The sequence below is a fragment of the Hylobates moloch genome, unplaced genomic scaffold (assembly GCF_009828535.3).
Source record: "Hylobates moloch isolate HMO894 unplaced genomic scaffold, HMol_V3 SCAFFOLD_3, whole genome shotgun sequence".
NCBI lineage: Eukaryota > Metazoa > Chordata > Mammalia > Primates > Hylobatidae > Hylobates > Hylobates moloch.
In genome coordinates, this window is record NW_026652278.1 from 162,994,586 (window position 1) to 163,007,313 (window position 12,728).

General features: G+C 37.0%; 1 protein-coding gene across 2 annotated transcripts in view; it reads left to right on the top strand.

Annotated features, from left to right (window-relative positions):
- CEP44 (centrosomal protein 44) overlaps positions 1 to 163 on the top strand; it is a 72,250-nt gene extending 72,087 nt beyond the window's left edge. For both annotated transcript variants that reach the window (XR_009212953.1, XR_004247333.2), the window contains exon 12: positions 19 to 163. The gene's annotated coding sequence lies outside the window, so the exon portion shown is untranslated. The remainder of the gene's footprint in view (positions 1 to 18) is intronic.
- The last annotated feature ends 12,565 nt before the right edge of the window (positions 164 to 12,728 follow it).

The window sequence follows — 12,728 nt, forward strand, 5'->3', positions numbered from 1 at the left end:
CCAACCTTCTCTCGCCAGGCCATAAAAATCATTCTCTCTCCCTTCATGTGGAGAATGAAGACTTTTTGGGACACCTTATATCCAGAGAAAAGGAAAGAAGATACATACAGCCAGAGCAGAATCTGAACAAACAGGCCTTGCTAAGTTCCCGCCAGTTTATTGATCATATCCTTTTTGATCAATCAGGCTTCTTTTTTTTTTTTTTTTTTTTTAGAGACGGATCTCACCTGTTGCCCAGGCTGGATCATGGCATGACTCGCCTCACCTCAAGCAATTCTCCTGCCTCAGCCTCCCAAGTAGCTGGGATTACAGGTGCCCGCCACCACGCCCAGCTAATTTTTGTATTTTTAGTAGAGACAAGGTTTGACCATGTTGGCCAGGCTGGACAATCAGACTTCTATGTGACTGTCCATTCTTTAGCAAACCTAGGCATAAAAATACACAGCTTTTCCTAAGTCTTTGGGTCATCATTTCTGAAGTTTCTCGTGTCACATAAAATTTTGGTTAAAAAATTTTGTTATGCCTTTCTCATTAATCTGTCTTTTGTTATAGGTGTCATTCACCAATTGTCAACTTCACAATTGTTATGAAAAAGATACTACTTTTTCTCTCCTGCACATCTAATGAAATTCTTTAATTGAAATCCTTAGGTGTGAACCAATAATATCTCCAATCTTTGTTTTGTACTAACAGTCTTGCCTTTTTCTAAATCAAATACATCCCTGTGGATTATTACTCTCACCTGCATGGTCTTCAGAAAAGAAAAATAAAATTACTCTACTGGAGATCACAATGACACAATATTCTGTAAGTGGAGCTGCCTTATAAAACTATTTTTGTTCCATTCTTTCACAGCTATTTTTAAAGTTCTGTTTTTAAAATTCACAGTTCTGCTCTTTGAGACTTCAACTACAAAGTCAAATATTGCCGTTCTTTTTTTTTTTTTTTTTTTTTTTTTGGACGGAGTCTTGCTCTGTCACCCAGACTGGAGTACAGTGGCGCAATCTCGGCTCACTGCAAGCCCCACCTCCTGGGTTCACACCATTCTCCTGCCTCAGCCTCCCGAGTAGCTGGGACTGCAGGCACCTGCCACCATGCCCAGCTAATTTTTTGTATGTTTAGTAGGAATGAGGTTTCACCATGTTAGCCAGGATGGTCTCGATCTCCTGACCTCATGATTTGCCTGCCTTGGCCCCCCAGTGCCATTCTTAACATTTAATTTAAACTTGCGGCCAGGAGTTCAAGACCATCCTGGGCAACATAGTGAGATCCTATCTCTACAATTTTTTTTTTAATTAGCTGTGCATGGTGACATGTGCCTGTAGTTCCAGCTACTTGTGAGGCTGAGGTGAAAGGATTGCTTGAGCCCAGACATTCAAAGCTGCAGTGAGCTATGGTCACACCACTGCACTCCAGCCTGGGCAAGAGAGCAAGACCCGGTTGCAAAAAAAAAAAAAATTCTTCCTGCATTCAACGACACCGCCTTTCATTTTGGCCATTTCCTCCCCTCCCCAGTTATGACCCCCATACTGGGTTATGCTCCAGGTCCATGATTCCTTTTCAGATAGTCTCTGTAATTGGAATTGGAGGTGTGAGAGGAGTTCACATTCACACAAAGCCTGCTGAAGTACGGTAAGCCTCACTCACACAGGCAAGTTTTAACTGTGATGACATCTCAGTAAAATGTTATACAACTTCGGTGTCATTTAAATATTCTGTGACACTTTCAGAGGAAACTTTCCAGTACATAAAATCATCTCGTGTTACCTGAGAGAATGACAACTCTGTTTTTAAAATTACTCTGAAATTCCTAGAAAATCAAACCAAACCAAAAACCTCACTATGTTTTTTATTTTACTGGTAAATAAATATTTTTTCTTGGTCATATTTAGGTTGTGGTGAGAGTTAAGTAATATGTCTGAGAGTACATTATTTACCATAAATCTTTGTACAGACACTCCTATTTTATTAGCTATTTTCAAAATATCAGAAACTAATAATTCCCCTTCATTTCCACAGGGCAATAGTGATCCTAGACCAAATTCCTTCCTTTTTCTCTCCAAATTGGTTATGATCCTACTCCCTCAGGTTGGTCCACTATATTTAGGCGTGAAGGACAAGGAGAGACAAGCTGTCACTGGTCAAACAAAACAAAACCAAAAAACCCACAGATACGAGGGCTTTTCAGGTTAGTCCTAGAGAATTTCACAACATTCCAGGGTTTTCACTGCTTCTGTGAGTAAATTTTCTTTCCTGCTCCCATGCAGGAAATGGTTCAGCATCGGCAAGCCATTCAGGCCTTCATTACTGCCGTGTTTTGAATGTGCCCCCCTCAATTTCATGAGTGGGAAACCAAATTTCCTATGTGGCAGTATTGAGAGGTGGAACATTTAAGAAGTGAGTGGTTCGTGAGTGCTCTGCCCCCTGAGTGGATTAATCTACTCATGAGTTAATAAATTGATGGGTTAATGGATTAATGGGCAATCATGGGAGTGGAACTGGTGGCTTTCTAAGAGGAAGAGAGGCCTGAGCTAGCACATTAGCATGCTCAGCCCCCTCACCATGTGATGGTCTGCACTGCCTCAGGTCTCTGCACAGTCCTCACCAGGAAGGCTGTCACTAGACACTGAGCCATGCCCTTGGACTTCCAAGCCACCTGAATTGTAAGAAATTTCTTTTCTTTATAAATTACCCAGTTTCAGGTGTTCTATTATAAGCAACAGAAAACAGACTAAGACAGCTATGTTATGAAGACTCACTTTTGAAATAACGTAGACATGATCCTTAAAAGAAATATGTATGTGTGTAGGTGTATGTGAGTTACACAATTCTAAGATTGCCTGTCTTCAAAATATACAACAAAATAATTAATAGGAAAAAGCACAGTATAATGTTATTATTTTTCAGAAAAAGCTATTAGACTAGGATGGAGAAATTGATGTCATGTAGTCAAGGGAAGACTTTGATTTAAATGGGGATCTGTTTACTTATTGCACATATATAAACAGCTTTAAAGACTATTAAACCTACTAAGCTACTTATGGTTTTGCTCTGACAACTACTTCCTTTGGTTTTTGGTTTCAGTTGGCTTCTCTGAGTCATCTTGCTTCTCTGAACAAGTGAGGTAATTGCTGTCAGTGATGTGGGCTGAATCAATATGGTGTCACTGTTTATGCTTTAAATTGATGAGTTTTCAGAAGGTGGCAGTGGTATGAGATCCAGTGATTCAGCTCACCCTAGGATTGTTAACAGAGGTTAATATAGTAGATAAACAGTGTGTTCTATTTTTCTTTCAAAATAATGATATATTAAAAATATTATGAACATGGAAAAAGCTTTCAATAAAATCCAGCATCCCTTCATGAAGAAAACCCTCAATAAACTAGTCATTGAAGGAATATACCTCAAAATAATAAGGGCAATCTATGACAAATCCATAGCCAACATCATACTGAACAGGCAAAAACTGGAAGCATTCCCTTCAAACTGGAACAAGACAAGGATGTTCACTGTCACCATTCCTATTCAGCATAGTACTGGAAGTCCTAGCCAGAAAAATCAAGCAAGAGAAAGAAACAAAGGACATCCAAATAGGAAAATAAGTCAAACTATGTGACTTCGTGGATATGATTCTATACCTAGAAAACCCTAAAGACTTCACCAAAAGGCTCCTGGAACTGATAAATGACTTCAGTAAAATTTCAGGATACAAAATAACTGTACAAAAATTAGTAGCATTTCTATAAACCAATAACATTCAAGCTGAGCGCCAAATCAAGAATGCAATTCCATTTACAATAGCCAGCCATATACAAAAAAATATGTAGGAATGTGTCTAACCAAGGAGGTGAAACATCTCTACAAGGAGAACCACAAAACTTTGCTAAATGAAATTACAGATGACACAAACAAATGGAAAAACATTCCATTCCATGCTCATGGATACAAGAATCAATGTTGTTGAAATGACCATACTCCCCAAAGTATGGTCATCAATCTGTAGATTCCATGCAATTCCTACCAATATCATTTTTCACAGAATTAGAAAAAAAAAATCCTTAAATTCTTATGGAACAAAAATAGAGCCCAAATAGCCAAGGCAATCCTAAGCAAAAAGAGTAAAACTGGAAGTATCACATTACCCAACTTCAAGCTATACTACAGAGCTGCAGTAACCAAAACAGCATGGTTCTGGTAAAAAAAACAGACACACCAATGGAACAGAATAGGGAAGCCAGCAATAAAGTCACACACCTACAGCCATCTGATCTTCAACAAATTGGACCAAAATCAGCAATGGGCAAATGACTCCCCACCCAATAAGTGGTGCTAGGAAAGCTGGCTAGCCATAGGAAGAAGAATGAAACTGGACCCCTAGCTTTCACTATATATAAAAATTAACTTGGCTGGGTGCAGTGGCTCATGCCTGTAATCCCAACACTTTGGGAGGCTGAGGAGGGTGGATCACCTGAGGTCAAGAGTTCGAGACCAAACTGGCCAACAAGGTGAAACCCTGACTCTACTGAAAATACAGAAATTAGCTGGGCATGGTGACAGGTGCCTGTAATCCCATCTACTCGGGAAGCTGAGGCAGGAGAATCACTTGAACCTGGTAGGCAGAGGTTGTAGTGAGCCGAGATGGTGCCACTGCACTCCAGCCTGGGCAACAGAGTGAGACTGTGTCTCAAAAAAAAAAAAAAAAATTAACTCATGACAGATAAAACATTTAAATGTAAGACCTCAAACTATGATAATCCAAGAAGAAAACAGGGTGTTCTATACATTTACCTTGGGAAAGAATTTATGACTAAGTCCTCAAAATCAATGGCAACAAAAACAAATTGGTATGTGGGACCTAATTAAACTAAAAAGCTTCTGCACATCAAAAGAAACTATCAACAGAGTAAGCAGACTACTTACAGAATGGGAGAAAATATTCACAAATGATGCATCCAACAAAAGTCCAATATCCAGCATCCAGAGGAAACTTAAACAACTGAACAAGCAAAAAACAAATAACCCCATCAAAAAATGGGTGAAAGTCATGAACAGACACTTCTCAAAAGAAGATACAAGAGGCCAACTGACATATGAAAAAATGCTCCACGTCATTAATCATCAGGAAATGCAAATCAAAACCACAGTGAGATACCATCTCACACCAGTCAGAATAACTATTATTAAAAATTCAAAAAAACAACAGATGCTGGTGAGCATGTGGGAAAAAGGAACACATACTCTGTTGGTGGGAAAATAAACTAGTTTAGCTACTGTGGAAAGCAGTTTGGAGATGTTTCAAATAACTTAAAACAGAGATACCATTTGACCCAGAAATCCCCTTACTGGATATATATCCAAAAGAAAACAAATTATTCTACCAAAAAGGCACATCATGCACTCACCTGTTCATTGCAGCACTATTCACAATAAGAAAGACATGTTATCAACCTAGGTGTCCATCAACATTGGACTGAATAAAGAAAATGTGGTGGCCGGGCGCGGTGGCTCACGCCTGTAATCCCAGCACTTTGGGAAGCCGAGGCGGGCGGATCACAAGGTCAGGAGATTGAGACCACGGTGAAACCCCGCCTCTACTAAAAATACAAAAAAAATAGCCGGGCGTGGTGGTGGGCGCCTGTAGTCCCAGCTACTCGGAGAGGCTGAGGCAGGAGAATGGCGTGAACCCGGGAGGCGGAGCTTGCAGTGAGCCAAGATCGCGCCACTGCACTCCAGCCTGGGCGACAGAGCAAGACTCTGTCTCAAAAAAAAAAAAAAAAAAAAAAAAGAAAATGTGGTACATATACACCACGCAATACCACACAGCTATGAAAAATAATGAAATCATGTCCTTTGCAGCAACACAGATGCAACTGGAGGCCATTATCTTAAGCAAATTAAGCAGGAACAGAAAACCAGATACCACAGCCTCACTCTTAAGTGGGAGCTAAACATTGGGTACTCATGGATGTAAAGATGGGAACAATAGAAACTGGAGACTACTGGAGGGAGCAGAGAGGGAGATAAATAAGCATTGAAAAATTATTGGGTACTATATTCAGTATTTGGATGACAGGATCATTCATACCCCAAACCTAAGCATCTTAGAATATAACTAGGTAACAAACTTGTATATATACACCTGAATCTAAAATAAAAGTTGAAAAAAAATACGAATTAGTCTATTATATTCATAATTGATAAGTAACCACTGTGCTTTAAGCATCCATACAGAATTTTCTTTGCTGGTAATAGTTTCTTATATATGCTAATTAAGTTGGTCAAACTCTGCTATTCTTCCATAGAATATTTGCCTAATCTGTGTTTCTTTCTCTTAAAATATCAAATAAACTTAATTTTCATGGGTTTGCTAAATATTTTTGCTCTGTCTTTAAGAGTTAGGTCAACTGAGTTGTTGGTGTTGAAATTCTCCAGCATTCAAACTATGGTTGGTCATTATGGAGACTGAAACTGTTTAGTCTCATATGCCTCTGGTAGCAATAGTTTCTCTCCCATCTCTATTTTGCATGTCCTGATTTTGCTTGTAGACTATAAAATGCAATCTAGCATAAGGACTGCCTTTATTGCTTTTTAATCCTAGCATCTAACATAGCATGTTTTGCAGATACTCCTCAATTTACAATGAGACTGTCACAATAAACCCATCATAAGTTGGAAATATTATAAGTCAGAATACATTTAATGTAGCTAACCTACTAGACATCATAGCTTAGCCTAGCCTACCTTAAACATGCTCAGAACAATTACATTAGCCTACAGTTGGGCAAAATCATCTAACACAAAGCCTGTTTTATAATAAAGTGTTGAATATCTCACGTAATTTATTGACCATATTACACTGTGTAGTATAGTACTGGTTTACCCTCATTATCACCTGGCTGACTCAGGGCTATGGCTCACTGCCATTGCCCAGCATCTAGAGAGTGTCATACTGCATATCACTAGCCTGGGAAAAGATCAAAAGTCAAAATTTCAACTATGGTTTCTACTGAATGTGTATCGCTTTTGCACCATTGTAAAGTCAAAAAATCATGAGTTGAACCATCCTATCTGGGACTGTCTGTATATATGTTTGAGCTCCACAAATAGATGATATTAACAATGGTACAATATTGTAAGTAATATTTTAAATTTTAGAAGAGTAGTACTTACTAGAGGAGTATTTCCTATGTAACTGAGCACTGTGATAAATCCTCCTAATACTTTAGCTCACTTGTTCCTCATTACAATCCTATTTTACAGACGAGGAAATGGACTTAGACTAGGAAACTTGCCCAAGGCTTAGGATAAATATATTTCATCTTAGGTGTGATTTGAGCTGTCACTGGCATTATCAGACTTTTTATATCAGATTTTATTGATGATAGATGACATAAATTGGGTTCTTAATGTGTTAAGCATTGTTCTAAGTGTTAATTAACTTATCTTCACAGCAACATAAAGAGGGAGGTAGATTATTACTTGTATTTTGGAGATGAAAAATGCCGACATTGAGGGGTTTAGTAGCCAGGCCTCCGAGGTCCTGAAGCTAGCTGCTAAAATACTTTGCCAGGATTTAAACCATGGAAGTCTCTTCAATGGTATAGCTGTCTGCTGATTTGTTGTACAGCCGTTTATTTAAAATTAGGTTTTAACCCAGCACATGATGTGAAGATTATTTAAGATTGCATTTCCCGTTTTGAATAATTTTCTGTGTTTTCCTAGCCAAAGACATTTAATGTTAGTTTTCATTTTGATAAAATTATCTCATCAATATTTTTACATTACTGTCATCAAAAGGCTGTTGTTGAGATTAATCATGCAATGCATTTAACTAGAAGATGAAATAAAAGTCACATGTTACACACAAACACACTCAGCTGATTTTTAACAAAGGTACAGAAACAATTCCATGGAAGAAGGATTTTCTTTTCAACAAATGATGCTGGAGCAATTGGACATTCTAAAAAAAATGCACCTTGACTAAAGCCTCATACTTTATTGAAAAATTAACTCAAAATTGATCATAGGCTTAATGATAAAATATAAGAATATAAAACATTTAGAAAAAAATCAACTAGAGAATATCTTCAGGACTTAGAGCTAGGCAAAGAGTTCTTATTGATTACACCCAAAGCATGATATGTAGAAAAAGTTTTTGTTTTTTTTTTATAAATTGGACCTTGTATTAGTCCATTTTCACACTGCAAATAAAGGCATACCCAATTTGGGCAATTTACGAAAGAAAGAGAAGTTTAATGGACTTACAGTTCCACGTGGCTGGGGAGGACTCACAATCATGGTGGAAGGCAAGGAGGAGCAAGTCATGTCTTACATGGATGGCAGCAGGCAAAGAAAAAGCTTGCGTAGGCGAACTCCTCCTTAAAGAACCATCAGATCTCATGAGACTTACTATCATGAGAACAGCATGGGAAAGACTCACCTTCATGATTCAATTACCTCCCACCAGACCCCTCACAACACATGGGAATTCAAGATGAGATTTGGGTGGAGACACAGCCAAACCATATCAGACCTCATCAAAATAAAAAGTGTTTGCTCTGTGAGAAACCCTGTTAAGAGAATGAAAAGGCAAGCTACACAGTGAGAGACAATATTTTTAAAGCCCATATAGGAAAAAGGGATTGTATATAGAATATATAAAGAATTTTTGAAAGTCAACAGTTTTAAAAATACAAAATGATCAAAAGACAGACATGTTTCCAAAGAGAAGGAGTGGATGGCAAATAAGCACAGGAAAAGTGTTCAGAATCATTTGTCATTAGGAAAATGCACATTCATACTACAGTGAGATACCACTGTAAACCTATCAGGATGGCTAAAATTAAAAACAGTGGGCCAGGCATGGTGGTTCACGCCTGTAATCCCGGCACTTTGGGAGGCCAAGGCAGGTGGATCATGAGACCAGGAGTTCAAGACCAGCCTGGCCAGCATGGTGAAACCCTGTCTCTACTAAAAATGCAAAAATGAGCTCAGTGCAGTGGCACATGCCAGTAGTCCCAGCTACTCGGGAGGCTGAGGCAGGAGAATTGCTTGAATCCAGGAGACGGAGGTTGCATTGAGCCAAGATCACATGCAACTGCAATCCAGCCTGGGCAACAGAGCAAAACTCCGTCTCAAAAAAACAAACAAACAAAAAAAAACAACGACAAATTAGTGATAACACCAAATGCTGATGAGAATGCTGAGAAACTGAATATATTTTACTTTGTGGGAATCCAAAATGATGGAACCACTCAGGAAGTAGTTTGGCAGTTTTTAAATAGAAATATATGTACCGTTTTTGTAACTTCATATTAATCTATAATTATTTCAAACAAAAAGTTAAAGAAATTACTCGTCAAACTAAGATGGGAATGAGTTGTTATTGTATTCATCATTTTGTTTCAATGTTTAAAATAACATCATTGATAATGCACTCATAGTAGATATGTGTGGCTATTTTTTAAAAGTTTTTGTCTCTAGTTGCTTCATATTAAAATGTCTGAAACATTCTAGCATTTCAAGAATAAAAATTTCCTTTAAAATGTTAGTCATGACCTAGCAAAAATATTTTTGGAAAAAATTCTGAGCAACCACTGGGTGGCAGTAAAGGCTTGGGTTTTTGTTCATTTGCCTGTTTTTTTGGAAAGCTGAGAAAGTAAGGAACTAATTTGGTTCTGCTCTTAGCAAATAAAAAAATCTGTAATGATAGATATTATTGCTGATTGGCAAGGTTTAAGCTGCAAATCCAATCATTATGAAATAATATTGGTATAAATTAAAGCAATAAATAACACACACTCTAAGGGATCATATGCAGAGTAAAACCTTATAAAAATAAACCTTGGGCTAACAGTCTGAGATGAGATGGACAATTCTAGAGAAAAAAGGAGTTTGGCATTGAGTGTTGTAATGGCATGTGGGATTTTCTGGTTCAAAATTTTACTGGCTTTCAGAAATTCTAAACAACCTCTTTATTTTTCTGTTTCCTCTCACTAATAATTAATTACACAAAATTCAACTAGTCTTCATTTCTTATTTGGAAAATAATCTTCCTCTTTTAAATGTATATTAAAATGTCAGAATATGAGGAGAATGATAGATTCTCCTCTATAGGAGACAGAATATATCACATTTTGAAACGTGATGGATAGATACATTTTGAAATGTGATATCACATTTCGAAATACTTAATGTCTTTTTATCTTGACAAAACTGAGAGAAAACCTCTATACAACCTGTTGCATTTTTCATAAAGTTTACTTTCCAGGAGCAAATTGAGACATTGACTTTAATAGCAAGTTTGAAGAGATCCTATGCTTTTCTTCACAGCTTAACCTCATTAATGCATCTCAGTCTAAATATATATCATCATCAAGGATGAGGCATTTATTTGCATGTGTTACTGTTCTTTTGTGTCATCCTAATGTCATATAAAATAAAACAATGGATATTAGGTCTGGCACTACCCAGGTAGAAGAGTCACATTCAAAATTTCTGCTGAATATTCATAATAGTATTGTCAAACCAGATTTCCATGTGAATCAGGCATCAAAACAATTTACAACCAAAAGGTCCAGTTTTTAGTCTGTCTTCTCAACCTTATGGCTGCAGGACAATGAGGATGGAGCAGAATGTCTGTAATGAGACAACTACAGTGAGGTTGGGATAATAATTCATCATATCATTGTGTGATTTGAGTGTGATGATGCCATGAAAAAGCTTAGCACTGTTCCTGGGTGACAAGAGCAAAACTCTGTCTCAAAAAAAAAAAGAAAAAGAAAAAAAAAAAAGCTGTGCCCTGATCACCTTGTGTACATGTCATCAGGATGTCCTGAGGCTACGTTATGGGCATGAATCCTCGACCTTGGAAAAATAAACTTTCTAAATTAACTGAGACCTGTCTCAGATATTTGGGGTTCATATTTGGGTGACTACAAAGGGATTCTGCATGGAGGTGCCCCTGACCTTTGACAAATCTCCTACTGGTGTTTGGTACCAGCTTGAGCTATCTTTATGGCTCAAACCAACAGAACAATTTGCTGAGGCCTGGAAGCACCCCTCCAGAGAATCCCTGATCTCCTAAAATTTGTTCGAGATCTAAAGTTTATTTTGCTATACAACTGTTTTGGAGTTTTACTTGCTTCCAACACAAGAAAGGCAAGTTTTTTCTGCTTCCATGATGATGGAAGGCAGGTAACTCCTTTATGGAGTTTGAACTCACTTCCAACAGGTAAGATGAATTTGAAATTTTTCCTGTTTCTAGGATAGTAGAGTGCAGTCTTTAGCATGAGACATATTCCTAGGTAAGTAACTGAATTGGGATTTTTCTTGGCCAAAGTGAAGATTAACAACCAGCTGGTCTTAATTTCTCTTTACCATTAGAGCGCTCAGTAATCGTATAAGTTGTGCCATCATTTGTTTTGCTTAACTGTTTTTTTTGTTATTGTTTGGGTCTTTTCCCCATTGGGTTTGATTAACTCTATCTGACTTGATCAAATCTGAAGGAAAGTTCCAAATTATGGGGAACAAGTCCTCTGAAGTGGCTAAATTCCCACAAGAAAAAAAAGTGTTGTGTGGGGAGACAAATGGCCAGCAAAAGGGAAAAAAAAAAAAAGTTTTTTTATTTTTAAGTGCTTAAGGGGCTTTTTATTACATAACAAGGCCACCTTTTTGCTAGCCAGGCTGAACTGAAAGAGCAATTGCTGTTGCCCCATTTTACATTTCCATAGCTAAAGGTTCTACTTTCTTTTTTTCCACCATGACAGCCTGGATTTGGTTCTTAAATCAAGCCCTTTCTTGTTTGATACTTGGTACTTCGAAATAGCACCTATTTGTTCTATCTGAAATATGGTAATGAGAATTCAAAAGATTTTTTTAAAGAGCTCAGTGGTTAAAAGTCAGCTTAATTAAAAGCTAACATCCAAGATGCGTGTGTGTACATGTGCATGTGTGTGTATTTAAAAGGCCTTCATTTTGTTGTTGTTATCATCTTTGTTTCAAAGCCAAACTATGAAGTAAGTTCCTCCAAAAGTTCAGGAATGAACAAGGACAACTTGGAGGTTAAAAGTAAGATGGAGTCAGTTAGTTCATATCTTTTTCACTGTCTCAGTTAGAATTTTGCAGTGGTGAGTTTCATAACTGTAAACTATGACTATCACAGTTTTCATAAACAACCTAGATAAATGAGTAAAATAAAATAGGTAAAGGTAATGGGATAAATACATGTAGACGAACTCATCATAATTTAGAATCTAAAGTTATATTAACTTATTTTATTATTTTGGTATTTTCCAACAAAAATATATTGTAGGAAAACTTTCTTTCTAAAAATAAAATATGTCCTTTTTAAAAAGGTGAACAATTTTTGTGTATTTCAAAGCTTATGTGAAGGTTATAAAACAAGATTAAAGGGAACCAGGAAATAAAAGAGATATAAAGTTGTAGAAATAAAGAGGTATTTTTTGGTAAGAAAGCTTAAAGAGAAGTAATTATATATGAGAAAGAATCTTATATGAAAATTTAGTCCTAGAATAAAATGACTGGTTGTTTAAGAAAGAGGGATGTTCAGAACAAACTTAAGTCCAAGTATGTTATGAATGGTTTATGTAAGTCATAGAGAGTTTATAAAAAAAATAGAAAACTTTTATGTGATCGTGTTGTCTATAATTAAAAGAAAATTACAATGGTCTTTCTAGAGATTAGTTTTGATGTAAAAAACACTTTTA